General features: G+C 41.9%; 1 non-coding gene across 1 annotated transcript; it reads right to left on the reverse strand.

The window, feature by feature from the left end:
• Positions 1-5780: 5780 nt before the first annotated feature.
• LOC142441879 (small nucleolar RNA U3) lies at positions 5781-5994 on the reverse strand. The gene has a single exon (XR_012783172.1). It is a non-coding gene; the product is annotated as a small nucleolar RNA U3 (small nucleolar RNA).
• Between the last annotated feature and the right edge of the window lie 521 nt (positions 5995-6515).

The following is a 6515-nucleotide window of genomic DNA, read 5'->3' on the forward strand; positions in this document are numbered from 1 at the left end:
TCTCTCCCTGTTCTAAAATGTGGCATAGTGGGACACTTAGATTTATGGGACATGCATTATTCAAAACTCCAGTTCTGGGATGGCTCAGCAGGAAGACTCCCAGCTATTACCATAACCTTTCTTCAAAATCCCTCCTTACTTGCTTTCTTCGCTTCCATATCGGGGTGTTAGAAATCACTCAACACCCAGAAGAGGGAGGATTCATCATGAAAATCCATCAGTACAGTATCTTTCACAAAGGCGGACGACTAGAAACCCCCTATTCTACATAATTCACAGAAAAACCTTGAAGGAAGCAAGCTGACTTTCATTGGAAATAATGAGAGATAAGCACTGTACTTCTCTAGCAAATTTCTTAGGTTTTTCAAGGCTCAACGATATATAGTTACTTTTCCAAACGGAGTGCTCTTGGAGCCAGGAATTACTATCAATCATTTTCAAGTGACTTTGCACTCTCTATCCTAGGATTACATCCAAGATTCTTGAAGAGAGGGAAAAGGTATACTTATCAAAAGTAATGAACAAATAGACAATATCTCCATACATAACATATAGTACTAACAAAGAAATATGTGATGTGAGTGAATTTACCGGTGAAAAACTATGTGGAACCTCCAGAGTCCAATATTTGTAATTGTTACCAACAATAAAAATCACTGTATGCAGTTTTGTGATGGGTTCTATATTGGTGTCAATTAAGCATAATGAACGGTGTTCAGCTAAGTGCAACTGAATGAAACACTGCCAGGTCCCAGATCATGCTCCAAATTGCTAAGTTTAAGCCCATTGGTACAAGCATTGTATTAATACATCACGTTGACAGACTTATATTTCCTTGCCCTTCTACTTTACCAAGCACAATGTCCTTTTCCAAGGATTGGTCTCTCTTGAAAACATGTCCTAAGTAAGGGGGACAAAGTCTCACCATCCTTTTTTCTCAGGAGCATTCTGGCTGTACTTCTCCAAGACACATCTATTTATCTATTTTGTAAGCCCACGGTACTTTCAATGTTCTTTGATAGCACCGTAATTCAAATGCGTGGATTCTTCTTTTTTTTATTTATTCCATGTCCAATTTCCACATTCCTATGAGGAGTTGCATCCGGCAGGTCTTAGTTCTCAACGTGACATTCTTGTTCTTCAATGCTTTATAGAGATCGTTCGTGTACAGTAGATTTACCCAAAGGAATGTGTCCTCTGATTTCTTGACTGCTACCTCTCTGAGATAAAATATTTAACAAATTCAACTCTCTAAAACAGTAATATAATTTCTCTATATTAAAAAGGAAGTGCACCTGTGATTCATAAAAAAGCACAATAGTTTATATAAATTTTGAAATAAATGAGAGTTAATGCTTTATGTTACTACCTTTTCCTTGAAGCGCTAGTGACAACTAAGCAGCAGAAGTAGTACTCAACGTGTTCAAGGTGTATCTAAATCCTCTCATTAACTGGACCCCTCCCAGAATTACTTCAGTATGGTAGAGTGCCTACAGACTGATAATAGACTATAGCCGTGAGTCTCAGTTGTGGTTTTTAAGCAAATCAATCAAGTGAGAAGAGCAATAGCATTCATCTCATGAGTATTTTGTAACAATTAAATGCCGGAATAGCTATGTAGGGTTTAAAGTAGTACCTGGTATATAATGAATACTACATAAGTATTCAACTATTTTAATTACCTGCATTCTGGTTGTAATTTGGTCATATTAAGACTTCACAAAAGTTTTCTCCTTTGGGAATAAATAAAGGCCTTCATAAAAGCTGAAGGAGGGCCTGGGGATCTGTTAAGTTGAGGTGGGGAGAGGAGATATAACCTTGACTCCCCACTCCTGTCTCCTTGGTCAGTTAAACATTTCTTAGGGAAAATAAGGATGACAACTCAGACCATTTGAATATCTTATGATTCTAATTGAAGAGAAGGAGAGCATGCTACCAGCCAGACATGCAACAGAACCCAAGGTGACCCTTGAAGTGATAATCTCCTGGAAGGAGCCTCTTTTGGAAAGTGACAGCTTTGTCCTCCACTGCTTATCACATTGTAGAATATCTGCTCATCAGGAAAGAAGCATTTTTAATATAAAAAACAGCTTATTTTATTATTTACTTGATTGTGAACATGAGTGGGTGGTTGGGGTGGGGATAGTGATAAGTAGAGGAAGGAAGAAAACTGGACATTTAATGATATTCCAGAAAAGTCACCTCACCCATCCCATGTTTGTGTTAGAAGTCCAGGAGAGAGTAAGACCTCTAAGGTCAGTATTGAGTTAAGGGAAGTAGTAAATATAGTGGGCTGAGAAACCTATTTAGAGAAAATTCAATACAATTTGTCTTCAGGACTCTGAGCTATATATGAATAAATTTAGATGAACATAAAAGCATAAGCCTGGGTTTTAGGTTATTGGAATAAAAAATGGGTAGAATAAACAGAAGCTAACTTGCATTTACTTTTCCTCTTTATATTAGTAATACATCCTAGCTGATATATAGAGATATAGGTATAAAACAACAACAACAAAAACCAAAAAACAAAACAGCGTCATGGAGTCCATTCGGACGCAAGGCAACCCTAGAGGCCAGGTTAGAAGCAGCCCTGTGGGTCAATGAGACTATAACTCTTCACGGGCTTAGCCTCATCTTTTCCCCATGTTGCTGCTGGCGATTTCAAACAGCTGACGTTTCAGTTAGCAGTCCAACACAGAACCACTACCCCACCAGGGCTAGCTAGAGAGATGGGTATGTAAAATCTGTATCTCAACTCAACCTGCAAATACAGCTGTTCTTCCAGAGTTTGCTGTCCTTTATTCTTTCCGTGGTGATACTAATGCTACTTACCAATCGTTCCTGGTGGCAGAAACATGCACAGCTACTGACAGAAAGGTCGTGATCTGCTTCCAAAAGGACACAGCCGAGCAAAACCCATAGAGCGGTTCTCCACATAGGCTGGGACACAAAGGCTGGGACACAAAAGCCGGCCAGGAGTTGGAATCCACGCAATAGCATTCTATGGTGGTAGTAAAGCAAGACAAAATACTGGATAATAACCCAACAATTTTAAATTCTACTTTAGTTTCTGACTGTAGGCAATTGCATATATTACAAATCTGCTTGCCAAAAGAACCATGCTGTGGTTCAAGTTTTTTATGAATTCATGCTATGAATTTCCAAATTAATGAGTTGAGTTTTAGAAATAAATGGTGTCCTCTGCTCTCCCAGGTGTGCATTTTAAATTTTTTTTGAAAAAATTAATGCTGCCACCAGGAAAACAATGCTCCTGTCTGCATTATGATTTCACCTATGACACCCATCAAACTCTTCTGATGGCATTTCCAACAAAGTGACAGTCATTGGATGATTATGGTCTCAATAATTCGAAGGCTTCTCCTCACCCCAATTACATTGTCAGTGGTACTGAGTCTGCGCTCAGCTTATGCTCAACTAACACAAATTATGATCAAACTCTTCCCGCTCTTAGTATGCCTGATTTTTCTAAGATATAATAACGTCTTTACTATAGACTCAATCGCAAACACCATGTATTGAAAACTGTATTGGGATAGATGAAATCGGATCATTCAGTGCAGAGTGGAAGTTATCTATATTAAGGCAGTAAGAACCAAAATTTGTTGCTAGGCTTTGAGAACGGCAACTATGGCTTTGTCACTTCTCTACAAAATAGGAATGATGACAATAGTTACAGTACTCAGTGAGTGAGTACTGCATTTTAAAACAAGTGCCCAGTAAGAATGTGTTTCTCTCAGGAAAGAGTTGGTAGGGTTAGTCATGGGACTCTCTGTTGGGTAAGTGATTAGTGGCCCAATGTTTACGCAGCTAGTTTATGGAGGGTATTCACTCACTGCCATGAGTCAATGCTGACTCACAGGGACTGAATTGGCTAGTTTATTGTGCCAACCTGGCAGATAAACACATGTGGGCTTCATTGAAGGGTGGAGTGGTAAATGATTTGGTGAGGCTCGCCTTTCTAGTTCTCAGGTCTATTGCTTTGTGATGGTCGGACTAGGGTGCAGCTGCCTTAGCGGTTCCCTGCTTCAGCTGGCAAGGCTCACTTCCTGCAAGACATACCCAAGAAGAAGCCTCATGGACCTACCATGATGCAGCCCTGGGTGCTGGAGCAGCCATGTGGAGACCTTGCCAGTGCTGAGATGCTTACACGTTCACTGATTCAGCTTTCCTTCTGCAGTCAGCGTCACCATGTGTGTTTTGCGAGATGGAGGAGGACTTTGTGGATTGGTGTCAGACATATGGGTTAATGTTGGACTTGTGGGCTTGGGCAGCACTGGGTAGGGATTTTTCTTGATGCACTCTTAACCTTTATATAAAACTCTCTTTTATGCGTGAGTTTCTGTGGATTTGGTTCTCTAAAGTACCCAGACGAACACAGGGACCCTGTAAGACAGGGTAGAGCTGCCCTGTGAGTTTCAGAGACTGTACCTCTGTACCTGAGCAGAAACCCAGTCTTTCTCTGGTGGTGTGGCTGGTGGTTTTAAACTGCTGACTTGCAGATCGCAGCCCAAATCATCACCAATGGGCTCCCGGGGCTCTGTTATAGAGAGTATCGTCAATAAAACACTGAAAGTGGACACTCCCACACCACACTCCAACTGCTGTCCCACAAGATAGAACGTAGACCTATCCCTCTGCGTTTCCCTCCTGTTATGGGAGTGTCGCCCACACCCTTGGAGTCTGTAGCATCTGCCCAGTGCCTGCAGTCGCCCCATTATTTCCTTTTCACCTGTCTTCCCTTCTTCCTTGGCTTTTCTAGAGCCCACGTTCTTAAAGTTCATCAAGAATCACTTGCTCATTGAAACATAAGTCTTGCCAAATTTGTTCTCTCTCCTGCCAGTAACCGAGTAGTTTGTGAACTAGAAAACCAAATTCACTGCTATTGAGTCAACAATGACGTAGAATGACCCAATTCTGAGACTGTAACTCTTTACAGGGATAGAAACCCCCATCTTTCTTCCAGGGAGTGGTCGGTGGTTTCGAACAGCTGACGTCGCTGGTAGCAGAGAGCCTAATAGGTAAACAGCATGATGTCAATAATCCTATGTGTAGACTCCTGGGCTTGGCTACAGCAGTCCTGGACAAGCACATCATATTTGAGGACCTCCGAGGGCTCTTATTTACCCATTTAGCTGGGAAGGTCTCAATATTTTAACAACCAGTAGAACTGAACTGCTAGGCTCGCTGAATATCAGTCCTAAGACATGCATTCTAAGCCCCCATGTTTCTATTAATACTTAACACTGTGTGGTAATAAACTCTGTAGAAATTACTTCATTTGCGATGATAAAGGAGGCTGAATAAAATTTGAGCCAGCCCGAATTTCCTTTGTCTCTTCATTCTTCTTCAAAGTGGTGTCTTCATTGCAATTTTGCTATCCTATCAAATGGACCAGTCATTGAAATGTTTTGGTAATGTGTTTTTCTAAAGCTCAGTCTTCTCCAGTATACGCCTGTGAGACACGAAGCCTGGCTATTGCTGGTAGGTACTTTCAAGTTATTTCTGCCTCCATAGCAGCTCTGTGCGTGAGAGAACAAAGCTCTTCCCGGTACTGTAGCCTTTTCTCAATTTTCCTTATGCTGGATCCCATTGTTGCAGACTCTGTATCAATCCATCATGCCAAGGGCTTTCTTCCTTCTGCCTCTCTACTTTATCAAGCATGATGTCTTTCTCCAGGGACTGGTTGTGCAACGAAGTCTAGCTATCCTTGCCTCTAAGGAGTGCTCTAAGTCTTCTTCTTTTTTTTTTTTTCTTTTTCCACTCAGACTGCACTCTCCCCCTCGCCCCGCCCGGGGGCGGGGAGAACGATCACCAATGGCAAGCGGCTTGCACGAGGCAGCGCCGCCGGAGCCGGCTTCACAGCTCAGGAGAGAATGCTGCGCCTCCTCCTCGTGGGTTTCGGTGCTCTACACGATCAGAGGAACTTCTCTAGTCACGGACTATAGAAATGATCCCTGAAAGTATAGTCTTGCTCTAAGTCTTCTTACAGGACAGATTTTCCTGTTCTTTGACAGTTCGTAGTACTTTCACTAGCACCCTAATTCAAATGCATCAATTCTTCTCCAGTCTTCCTTATTCAATGTCCAACTTTGACATCATATGAGGCAATTGGAAATACCGCGGTGTGGGTCAGGTGCACCTTAGTCTGCAAAGTAATAGCCTTGCTTTGCAATACTCCGGAGAGGTCTTGTGCAACAGATTTGCCCCCACACAATGTATTTTCATCTCATTACTGCTGCTTCCATGAACGTTGCTTGTGGATCCAAGCGAGGCAAAATCTGTGACAGCATCAATATTTCCTCCATTCATCAGGATGTTACTGATTGGTCCAGGCGTGCAGATTTTTGTTTTCTTTATATTGCGTTGTAATCCATCCCAAAGGCTGCACTTTTTATCTTCACCCGCAAAAGTTTCGAGTCTTCCTAACTGTTAGCCAGCAAAGTGGTGTCATCTGCCCATTTCAGGCCTCCAATCCCAGTGCCTCAGTCTTC

Source organism: Tenrec ecaudatus, chromosome 2 (genome assembly GCF_050624435.1).
Source record: "Tenrec ecaudatus isolate mTenEca1 chromosome 2, mTenEca1.hap1, whole genome shotgun sequence".
In the NCBI taxonomy this organism is placed as follows: Eukaryota; Metazoa; Chordata; class Mammalia; order Afrosoricida; family Tenrecidae; genus Tenrec; species Tenrec ecaudatus.